The sequence below is a fragment of the Dasypus novemcinctus genome, chromosome 1 (genome assembly GCF_030445035.2).
Source record: "Dasypus novemcinctus isolate mDasNov1 chromosome 1, mDasNov1.1.hap2, whole genome shotgun sequence".
Classification (NCBI taxonomy): domain Eukaryota; kingdom Metazoa; phylum Chordata; class Mammalia; order Cingulata; family Dasypodidae; genus Dasypus; species Dasypus novemcinctus.
The window spans coordinates 102897055-102909487 of record NC_080673.1 but is presented as its reverse complement, the minus strand read 5'-3'; the positions used below and the strand labels follow the sequence as shown (position 1 = coordinate 102909487).

Sequence of the window (12433 nt, the reverse complement as noted above, 5' to 3'; positions counted from 1 at the left end):
CTCTAGGCAGAAGCGCTATTATTTGTGTCCGCAATCAAAAATACCCCCCTTCACAATAAAACTCCCGTTTGTCTCCCCAAATCGGTTGCAAAAGCCTCCTGTCCTGTTAACCCTCCAATAGCCCACTCAGGGCTTATGAATTCCCCAGTACCGCAGAGCCTCCAGAAATTGCCACTGCAGCACCGGTGTCGCAGATCCACCCACTCCAGGAGGGAGCGTCCAGCGCGCAATTCCCACCTCCGTGTAATAGAGTCTCAAATATATCTTATAGACGAATTTTTTCTATTACCTTTCCACCAAATCGATGTCCAGACACCTCCTGCTCTGCAAAAATCCCGAAACAGCCTGGTCCCGAAGTACCTCTGATGCTGCCCTTCTGCTTCTTTGCCTTGATCTTCTTCAAATCCATGGGTTTATGACACATTTCTTGTAGATGGCATATCAATGGGTCAAATTTTTATCCAATCTTCCAGTCTGTGTCTCATAACAGCTTTGCTTATTTCCTTGACATTCAGTGTTATTACTTTCAATGAATTATTTATATTAGCCATAGTTTCTTTGGATTTGTGTTTGTCATATTTTTTTTATATTTCTCCTCTCTTTTTGTGGTTTTAGTTGTTCTTACACTCTCTTCCAACTCTGTCTCTCCTGTGTTTTTCTTTCTTCCTGCAGAACTCCCTTTAGTATTTCCTGATGGGCAGGTTTCTTGTTGGCATACTCTTAGTTTCTGTTTATCTGTGAATATTTTGAACTCTCCATCATTTTTAAATGCTAGATTTCCTGGATAGTGTATTCTTGGTTGGAAATTCTTTTATTTTAGTACCTTGACTATGTCATACCACTGCCTTCTTGCTTCCAAGGTTTCAGATGAGAAATCAGCACTTAATCTTATGGAGCCTCCTTTGTATGTGATGGTTCTCTTTTCTCTTGCTGCTTTTAGTATTTTCTCTTTGTCTTGTACATCGGATAATTTGACAAGTATATGTCTTGGGGTAGGCCTGTTTGGATTTATGCTATTTGGTGTGCATTGTGCTTTCTGGACATGTACATGCATGTCCCTCAATAAGTTTGGGAAGTTTTCAGCCATTATTTCATCCAACACCCCTTCTGTCCCCTTTTCCTACTGTTCTCCTTCTCAGACACCTATAAAGCGTATGTTTGTGCATTTTGTGTTGTCATTCAGGTCCCTAAGTCCCTGCTCGATTTTTTCTATGTTTTTGTCTATCAATTCCCCTATTTGTTTGATTTCTGATGTACTGTCTTCCACATCACTAATTCCTTCCTCTGCCTTTGCAAATATGCTGTTATTTGCTGAGAATGTATTTTTGATTTCTTGGATTGTGCTGTTGATCCCCATCATATCTGGTAACTTTTTGGTGAATGATTACAGTTTTTTCTGAATGCTCTCCAAGTGTTTTCTTAATATGCTTAATCTCTTCCTTCACTTCATTAAATGTCCATGATACATGTTTTCAGATCTTTAACTAGTTGTTTGATGTTCCACTCCACTTCCAGGTTTTTTGTTTGTTCATTGGATTGGACCATGCTTTCCTGATTATTGGTATCAACTGTTGTTGTTTTTTTTTTTTTGCTATCTGGTCATCACGTTATCTTCTCGAGTTTTTTCCGTTGATTAGCTTCTTCATCTTTGGGTTTAAATAGTTGCTGTTTGTGCATGTGTGTGAAGAATTCTCTTTGTCACTTTGTTCTTCTTATTTTATTTCCTTGTTGTTGGCTAAGTTCCCTTGAAGGAAAATATTAGGGCCAGAGATGGCAATAGGGGTAAGGAAAGAAAAATACAATAGTATTATTGATAGTGAATGTTATCAGAAGAACCATGTGAGATCTAGGAGAATGGATATTGAACTCATGTAAGCTGTGTAGAATTATAACAGTAAAAAAGTACTTTTTACTTTTATGTATAAAAGATAATAAACTGAACATGGGAAGGAATATAGCTTGAATTAAAAGGCCAGTGTGGTCATGAGAGAGGGAAAGGGAAAAGAAATGACAATAATATAAAAAGTGAATAAAAGATAGAAAACAAAATAGAGGTATTAGAGATAAAAACACAGGAATATTGGGGGCTAAACAAAGAGGTGGAAATGAAGAGAAACAATTAATAATGGGGCATAGAAATATGTAAAGGAAAAGGGATAGCATTGGTACAAAAATTAGTATATACAAAAATAGGAAATTGAGGATGAGGAAGTACAGCAAATAAGAAATGTTGCCGGTAGCACCTAATATAAAAAAATATAAAATAAGGGAAAAAAAGGGAAAAAGAAAGTGGAAAAAAAAAAAAAAAGCAAGCCAATGAAAGAAAAATCAGGCCATGAGGGGATAAAGAGAATGGCAAAACAGGAAAACCAACCAACAAAAAAGACCAAACAAGGCCTCTATTAAGGAATCCTCTCTGCAGTTGAATAAACTGCTTAGGAGTCTTACCTTCCCCCTTTCTGCCTTCCTCATTTCCATCTCTCCCAGGGCAGGAAGAATGCTGTGTGAGAGCTCCTGTAGGAGATTCAAATGGGTCCCTGGTGAACCAGCTCACCTCAGAATATAATATCTCTTAATTTCTTGAGAGACAGAACGTACCCCTTGCCAGGAACCCTAAATATGCTATTGGAAGACTGCAAAGCACATCCTACTATCCCTCTCCCTTAAGTGTGCTATGGGGGGCAGGGATTACTTAAATTTCTGACTTCACCTTTTTCCAGACCTAATTTCCTCTCCCGGAGCATTAAAGTAAATTGGACTCTCTCAGCAGATTCACCTCTCCTTTTCCAAGGCTCTCCCCAAGTCAGCTGATATACTCCTCCAAACTCACTAACATGGGGGGACCAGAAAATTGAACCTGTACCCCTTGGGAAAATCTGCACCTCCCACCTAAACCTTCTTACTCCTGGAGTTAGTCCGACAATGGAGGGGTATGGTAATGCCAGATTTCTGGGAGTGTTGGGATTAGGAAACAGAAGTCTGGAAGATGTGGACTTGGGATACATAGGGCAGTGAAATGTGGGTTGTGGGGGTTCAGGGAACACAGGCTTGGGGTTCAAGCAGTTGGGGAACATGGGGCTTGGGTCAGCTGCCCTGTGACTGGCAGTTCTTGGGAACACTCTGGCCCTTAGCCCTGGGGAGAATAGATTTACCTTCCCATGGCTTCCAAGTTCAGTGTTAGAAACTCACACTTTTACCTGGAGCAAGCACTAATTTCGTTGCAGTCTCTCCAGATTGACGTCCAGACACCTCCTCTGTCTGGTCTTTATATCTTGTTCAAACAGAACTGCAGCAAATTGCCTAGTCTTTATATCTTCCACAGAAAATAATTCTATTTCTAATAATCATATTGTGAAGAGTGGTATCTCAGGGGAAAAGGACATGTTTGCTTTAAAGTTTTATAAATTATTTACAATTGTTTTCTAGAAAAGCATCATTCATATTTCTGCTAGCAGTATAAGCTAATAGGTGAGTAGTAACACCTCATTTGGCTTTATTTTCTTTCACTGACCATTAACAAGGAGACTTATCAACTTTTCATATACTTGTTGTCCATTTTCATTTCCTTTCCTATGATATTCCATCATTACCCTGTATCCTATTTAGTTTTCTTTTTCTTATCAAGATATTAATTCTTTTTTTAAAATATATTTTTAATTTATTTTTAAACGATACTTAGATTACATAAAATGCTATGTAAATAAGTATAAGGGATTCCCATATGCCCCACTCCCCGCATTTCCCACCTTTCCCCACATTAATAGCTTGTTTCATTAGTGTGGTACATTCATTGCAATGGACGAACACATTTTGGAGCATTGCTACTAATCATGGATTATACTTTACTTTGTAGTTTATACTCTCTCTCACTCAACCTGTAGGTAATGGCAGGATACATAATGGCCTTTATCTGTCATTGCAATGCAATTCAGGACAATTCCAAATCCTGAAAATGCCCTTACATTATGTCTCTTTTTCCTTCCCCATGACTTCAGCATCTCCAGTGACCACGTGTCCACATCAATGATATCATAATTTCTTTTATTAAGGGATCACAATAAGTCTATAGTAGAATACCATAAGTCCACACTACTTCATATTTTATTTCCAAATCCTGAGGATTCTGGGATGGTGATGCCCACTCCACCTCTGTTTGTCTAAGAGTGTTTTGCTTAACCTGCATATCTTATGTCCATTCTGATCCTCTGCTTCTTATAAATTTCCAGCTTGTTGTGGTCAGAGAAATTACTTTGTATAATTTCAATCCTTCTGGTCTTTTTGAGACTTGTTTTTAACCTAGCACGCTGTCTATCCAGGAGAATAATCCATGTGCACTCAAGAAGAATATATATCCTGATGTATTTGTGGGTAAAGTTGTGTACATGTCTATTAGGTCTAGATCCTCTAACATATTATTCAATGTCTATGTTTCTTTATTGACTCCCTGTTGAGAGGTCCTGTCTGATGATGGTGATAATGGTATATTAAAATCTCCCACTCTAATTGTAGCTGTATCTATTACTACACTTAGTTTTTTCAGTGTTTGTCTAATGTATTTTAGGGTTTCCCTGTTTTGGTGCATAAATGTTATGATTATTTTTCTTTTTGATAGATTAGCTGTTTTATTAATATATAGTTTCATTATTTTACTCTTACAATAGTTTTGTACTTAAAGTCTATTTTGTCTGATGTATAGCTGTATCTATCCTTTTCAAAAATTGTTTGCATGCATTATCTTTTACTCAAAAGATGATTTCCATACATTCACCTGCAATCTCTTTGCATCCCTGGGTCTAAAGTGAGTTCTTTAGACAGCGTATAGAAGGGTTATATTTCCTTATCCATTCTTCCAATCTGTCTTTTCATTTGAGAGTTTAGGCTATTAATATTCTCTATTATTACTATAAAGGCAGTACTTCCACTAGCCATTCTTTGGCTTTAGGATTATATATGTCTTATTTTGTTTTTATTTCTCTTTTTATCTCTTTATTTATTCTTACTAATACTCATCATTCTTACACTAGCTTCCAACCCTCTTTCTTCTTTTTTCCTTTCAAATGCAGAACTCCCTTTAGTAGTTCTTGAACAGCAGGTTTTTTGTTGATAAACTCTTTTTAATAAATTTTTTTGAATTTTCATTCAATTGTCTTTTTTTAAAGATACATAGTTTACAATAAATGTGACGTTTAAAAATATAAGAGTTTCCCATATACCCTGACCCCTCTCCACCCTTCCCATGTCAACAACCTCTTTCATCACTGTGGCACATCCATTGCATTTGGTGAATACATTTTTTTTAAATAAAGTTTTTGACATCTCTCTTAGTAATAGTCTTCCAGCAGAGGACCTCAGGACAAGGATTCTTTTTTTTTTTTAATTTATTTTATTTATTTCTCTCCCCTTCCCTGCCCCCCTCACACCCAGTTGTCTGTTCTCTGTGTCTATTTGCTGTGTGTTCTTTGTCCGCGGCATGGGAATCTGTGTCTCTTTTTGTTGCATTATTTTACTGTGTCAGCTCTCTGTGTGTGCGGCACCATTCCTGAGCAGGCTGAACTTTCTTTCGCGCTGGGTGGCTCTCCTTATAGCATGCACTCCTTGCATGTGGGGCTCCCCTATGCGGGGGGCACCCTTGTGTGGCATGGCATTCCTTACGCGGATCAGCACTGCACGTGGGCCAGCTCACCACGGGTCAAGGAGGCCCGGGGTTTGAACCGCAGACCTCCCATGTGTTAGATGGATGCCCTATCCATTGACCAAGTCTGCTTCCCAGTGAATACATTTTGGAGCACTGCTACTCGACTTGGATCATAGTTTACATTAGATTTATCTGTGAATATATTCACCTCTCCCTCCTTTTTAAATGCCAGCTTCACTGGATAAAGAATTCTTGGCTATCAATTTTTCTTTTATCTTTCTTTTTTTAATTTTATCAGCTTAACTATGCCATGCCACTGTTTCTCACATCCATGGTTCAGATGAGAAATCAGAGCCTAATCTTATTGAGTTTTCCTTGTATGTGATAGATCTCTTTTTTCTTGCTGCTGTTAGTATTCTCTCTTTTGTCTTGGTCATTTGACGTTTTGATAATTATTACTAAATGTCTTAAGGTATGCTTGTAAAAATTTATGCTGTTTGGAATGCACTGTGCTTCCTGGACATGGACATCCATGTCCCTCAAAAGAGTTGGTATATTTTCAGCTGAAATTTCCTCCAACATTCCTCTGTTCCCCTTTCCCTTCTCTTCTTTCTCTGGATATCTTCAACGCCAATGTTTGTGTGTTTCATGTTGTCCTTCAATTCCCTGAGTCTCTGTTGAGTTTTTCTTTTTATATTTGTTTTACCAACTGTGTGATTTCAGATGTACTGTGTTTGATTTCACTAATTTTTTCCTCTGCCTGTTCAAATCTGCTGTTATGAGCTTCCAGAATGTTTTTGATTTGTTGCATTTTGTCATTCATCACCATCAGATTTTTAATCTTTTGTGTATGTTCACCACTTTTTTTTCTTTATGTTCCCCAGTGTCTTCTTAATATTGTTTATCTTTTCCTTCTGCTTTGTGTTAAGGTTCCTCTTTGACATTTAGTTCCACATATTCTATATTCTTCTGGTCTTATGTGTTTTCAGTTTGCATTTGGCCTTTTTGTCTATCTGTCCTTCTCTATCTGTCCTTCTTCTTTCTAGGTAATGCACAGCACTCTCCTGGCCTGCAAATACCAAAGTAGCTCCCTCAGACAGATGTTCGCCTTTCAATCATTGTTTTTTTTTGTGAGAGAATTCAGCCTTGCCTGAAATATTTTGTCCTGAAGGCATTCTCCACCTTTTTTTCCCGCACACACTGAAACATGATATCATTACGGGATATGCATTATTTCATAGACAAATAAATGCTTTTTTGGATAAAATTTGGATATGTACTAAACATTTTAAGTTACTACTTACAGGGTGAATGATATTATTTAAATATCACACTTACGTAAGAATTATCTGTTGATCTGTCTGAAGTGCTTTCATTCATAATCAGTATTCTGGATTATTTGATCATATGCCAAAGACCTCAAAGAACAAGCATCGTCAAAACACCAGACATATCTCTCTCTCTAATTTCTTTGTGTGTGGTTGGTAAGCAACCTTTGGGTTTTTATATTCCTTACAGCACTGTGCAGAAGGACATCTTGTCCTTAGTCCCAAGTGAATTAATTGAATGAATCAAGATCAGATACATGACCATTAACCTCACCAGAAGAGTGTTTGGCCCAAGCTATGGGGCTCATTCTATTTCTGGTTTATTATTGTCATAATTAACCACTTTTGATTTCTTTCTTATGCAATGGACCACTCTCTGTATATTGTGAAGTATATTATAGACAAAGCATTTATCACACTTCAATGAAATTGTTATTTCAAAAATTTCAAAAAGTCACTTAGATTCCTTTTGTGCAATAATCATTTATTAATGGACTAAATAGCAGGCGTTTTGCATATAATTAGCAACTACAGTTCCTCCTTCACTCTGATTCTCAGTAATTATTTAATGATTCTGTCAAACGAACTTTCTTTCTGATCTCAGAGCATTTCATATGATTGATAAATTAGCAAAAACTATATCAAAAGTTCCTTTATTTCTCTTGTTTTGTTAATGGACTGTTGCTGAATTAGCAAATTCAGTTAACTAATATCAGAGCTCTTCATGTAAACATCAAGATGAAATTCTTCTCTTCAAACTTTCAAATTTTATTTACTCTGGCTAAGCTTTTTGGTGCTGGGTTGAAGTGGGCACAAGCTTTATGTACTTTATGTATTGTGGTGGAGGGATAGTAAATATAGAAAAACTTTTTTCTAGAGTCAAATTCATTGCTGAGAACCATAAGTATACAGGCTCTTCTGGATATCAGTTACTTTATGATTCCATTATAATTCTTTGACTTTAACCTGCCTCACCTCTTTCCCCAACAATGTTACTGAAAACAGAGATCCAGTTTGTGTATGGAAGGCACCTCAGCTCCCTGCCCTCCATGCCCCCTGGGAATCCTATGACTTTCTGTGAGAACACTCTCCATGCCCACCTATTCCCCACATTTTCCTGTTCCTTACCATGTGGAGAAGGAGTCTGGGAGCTGGCCGTGGGCCTCTGAGGAAGCAGTGGGATTTAATTCACCAATATTAAAATCCCAAAGTTAGCAACAAAGATTGGAGTACCATGTTGTTATTTGAGGTGTCTTTAGATGTTGAAATTATCCTAAATATCTCCATCAGTGTCTTTGATAAATCAAACTGTTCCCAAAATTTTGTGTCACTTCACAGTTAATGAAGCCCTTCTACTCCCATCATCTGTTTACTGTTCATAAAGGTGAGACATGCTTAGAGCATTAGAATGACTTACTGAAGGCCACACGTAAATAGTAGATCATTTCACACTAATTTTGTAGTCCTCTCCACAATATCAAATAGATAAATGACATGGTACCCAATAACACCTCTTGGGATTACTATTATTCCTTGAAATAGGATACAAATTTCCATGACATATTACAAGAATAGGCAAAGGTATATCAAATTCCCATGATTGGGAAAGCATTAACCAATATGTACCATACGTTTTACCTTTTTGAAATCTTCAACTAATTACAGTGCTATACACTTGATTTAAAATATTGTAGCTAAAAGAAAAGTGGTAGGTTGAAAATAATCTTGTAAATGTACATCTGCATATGTATATATATCCTAATGCTTTGCATGCTTACTAATTTGATGCCATTTTCTTAGTAACCTATTGTTCATGCTGAGATTAGAGTGGCTGCATCCCCATCTTTACATTTAAAATTACTAAATTTCTTTTTAATTACCTCATACAGCATTTCTCAGTCAATTGCGAGCTTTAAGACTATTTAACAATAAAACTTTAATGAGCAAAAATTACAGATTTTAATATATACTTTATCAATAATTCAGTTTTCTCAGTTTTGTGTCTGAACCTCATATTTATCAGATGTAGCATGAAATATGATTTTATTTCATATCAAAAGTATATGCTCACCACATGCAAATAATATAAAACAATAAAAATTCCCTTACCATATGAAAATGAGTGATATTTACAGTGAATTTCTGAGAAATATAGAAGTCTGGCTATTCTCCACTTATAAAGCAGAGTACACTGTATCGTGCTGTAATTTTTACTCTAGTACTTGGCTCATTTCAGAGGCAGTCAAATACAGAGAGTGGAAATACAGGTGTAAGTTGCTGACTTCCTTCACAATGGCCATCATATGTGTGTCAGTGGCACAAATCAGGAGGTTCCTTTACACTGGTCTTCTATGACTTAGGGAGCAAAAATACTCTACAAAAAGTGCCTGAAGTAATGAGAAATACCTTTGCTTAAAGGGAAGAAAACACACATACAATGACTACAAAGGCTAGTTTCCTGGCCTCTATCACCCAGGTGATATTCAGCTTTCATCTAGCTTCACTGCATTTTAAACATTTGCCTGCAGAATGATTTCATGGTACACAGGAGATCTTTCAGTGAAAATAAAATGAAACTATTCCATATGATACTTGGAAGCATGAAAGTGTTTTAAAATATATTTTATTTATTAAAATTCACAGTAGTGACTTTATATCAATTTTGTTTCTTATGTGTACTCCTGTTTGTATGTATTGGAAGCTTCTGTAAAGAGCTTGGCCAATGTTGTTGTTTGACTGGTGTCCTTGATGAGGAAATTTAGAGTATGTTGCTAAATGGGACCTTATGGGAACAGAGGCTCAGGCACAGCAGAACCTTCATCCCAACTTTCTGTCTTACACAGCACAAAGGGTGCAGAAGAGCAGCAGAATAGAAGCCATCGTGGCTGGCCTCCTGGGGAAGCGGATGGCTTGGGGCAGTGTCAGTGGATGGCAGCTCGGCACGACACACTTCACTTCAGAGAAAAGAGACTCCTGTGCTGCCTGAGAGTTGGTATTTATACCCCTGGGGGCAGGGACCCTGGCACTGACCAAATGCATGTATCAAGCAACCTTTGCACAGAGCAAGTTCCCATCCCGATAGAAGCTGGGGTTGGTTGTTCCTGGTTTGGGTTCCAGTTTAGGCCAGGCCATTCTTTTAGCCATAACATTTCTCCTGGGCTAGGGAAGAAAAAGATATTGAAATATCGGTACACAAGAGAAAAGGAGAGAAGGGTAGGTGAAGTGCTGGTTATGGTCACTTGATGTGTCCCTGACTTCCTCAGCATGAAGGCAGGGAGAAGTCTGAAGTCTTCTGGAAGTGAAGGCATATGCATGGTCTCCAAGTGTCAAGATGGCATAGATTCTGAAATAGGAAATATAAGCTATTAATTGTTTTAACACTACATAGTCAACACTGTTCCATGTGTGTTTCCAAGGTGGTTTTGTAGTGCCTTAGTGGAATCTATGTTACTATCCTCTCCCTTCTCATTCCTCTGCATATTAGTAAAGTAAAATAAAATGGATTCATCTTTTCATGATTCTCTATCTTGTTTTTTTTTTAACTTTAATCTCACTCACCAGATCCTAAATATGACTTCCCTTTAGACTTCATTTTCAATTACTGAGGTGACTGGAAGTTGTGTGTATCTCAGGGAAACATTTTATTAAATCTAATCCATTCCTGTGATTGTGAACCCATTGTAAGCAGGATCTTTGACATGATTCCTTCAGTTAAGGTGTGGCTCAGCCTAATCAGGATGAGTCTGAAACCTGTTACTGGAGTCCTTTAAAAGCAGAATGAAATTGAGCCATAGAGAGACAAAGCCACAGGGAGCAGCGGAAGCCAAAATTCAGTGGAATCTGGAAGAGTACAGAAAGGCATGGAGACACCTCCGTGTGCACTGCCATGTGATAGAGGAACTAAGGACCAAGGATCATAGTAGCCTGTCCCAGAATTCCTCTTGATGATTCCTTGATTAAGACTTTCTTTTAGTCTCAATTCCCTGAGCAAATAAATTCCCATGGTTTTCCTGACTCATTTCATGGTATTTGCTGAAACAGTCAAGAAAACAAAAACAACTCTCATTTTTCAAAAAATTGGGAAAGAAGTGAGATAACACAGTAGAGAAGCTCCTGCTCTGAGATTACTTTTTCTCATTCCCCAAGAATGTTAGTCAGGATAAGCATCTAGAATAATATGCTGTGCTTGTGGGTGCCTAAGAAATGATATTTAATTTGAAAACCTTTTGAGAAATATGGGATAGCAAAAAAAGCACTGAATAGGGGGTGGAGCCAGAAGTTGTATGCTGGATATGCTGTTACTAGTTCTGCCATTTATACATGTAGGTGACAAAATTTGTCTTATTCGGTGGTTGGAAAAGTTAAAGTTCAGACTAGGCAAATTGAGTGGATATATTCTTAAGTTACATTTTTAAAATACCATTTTGTACCTGCCCCTTTCCAATACTTTTATTGTGAAAAAAAAATTTAAAAGTGCATAAAGAAACAAGAAGTTATTTTTTAAAAATGAGAATCTACTAATATTTGTACGGTAAACAATCCCAATGCAGCACCACCTACTTCCATAATGCAAATTTAGAGACATCATGAATATGATTTAATTTTTCCAGCCATTAATGAGCTGCCTTCATCAGGAAGCCATCCAGAGGCTGCAGGGGGTCCACTCTGTAGCTTTGACCATGATTCTGATGCTCTTTCTTTGCTATGGAGAATGTTCTGTCTAGATGGCTAAGTGTCTCTGACCATTCAGGTTCACTCCGAGCCACAGCAGAATAGTGGATGTATAAGAATTGTTTTTAGCTTCTTACAATAAGATATTAAATGTTCTACATGCAAGGAGTGAGCTGGTAAGGGAAAAACCTAGACGCTCCGATGCTTTTCTCATCCTCCTATCTTCTTTCTCATAGATAGGCTTCCTATCTTATGGAAGCCAACCCACCATTTAAAAGAAACTTAAAATCTATATCTTCCCAGAGCAAAACTAGTCAAATCCTTTATTCATTTTTCAAAAGGTAATGGAGGGAAACGGACTTTGGCCCAGTGGTGAGGGCGTCCGTCTACCATATGGGAGGTCCGCGGTTCAAACCCCGGGCCTCCTTGACCCGTGTGGAGCTGGCCATGCGCAGTGCCGATGCGCGCAAGGAGTGCCGGGCCACGCAAGGGTGTCCCCCGCGTGGGGGAGCCCCACGCGCAAGGAGTGCGCCCGTGAGGAAAGCCGCCCAGCGTGAAAAGAAAGAGCAGCCTGCCCAGGAATGGCGCCGCCCACACTTCCCGTGCCGCTGACGACAACAGAAGCGGACAAAGAAACAAGATGCAGCGAATAGACACCAAGAACAGACAACCAGGGGAGGGGGGGGAAATTAAATAAATAAATAAATCTTTAAAAAAAAAAAAAAAAAAAAACGTAATGGACATGGTGTATATTACTCATCCCTGTGGGGCGGATGTAAAGTACCGGAATCCTGTTGGC

The 12433-nt window shown here is 38.0% G+C and overlaps 1 long non-coding RNA gene across 2 annotated transcripts in view; it reads left to right on the top strand.

The window, feature by feature from the left end:
• Positions 1-10476, top strand: part of LOC131278167 (uncharacterized) — a 68901-nt gene extending 58425 nt beyond the window's left edge. For both annotated transcript variants that reach the window (XR_011648936.1, XR_011648935.1), the window contains one exon: positions 9807-10476. This is a non-coding gene — a long non-coding RNA (uncharacterized lncRNA). The remainder of the gene's footprint in view (positions 1-9806) is intronic.
• Positions 10477-12433: the final 1957 nt, after the last annotated feature.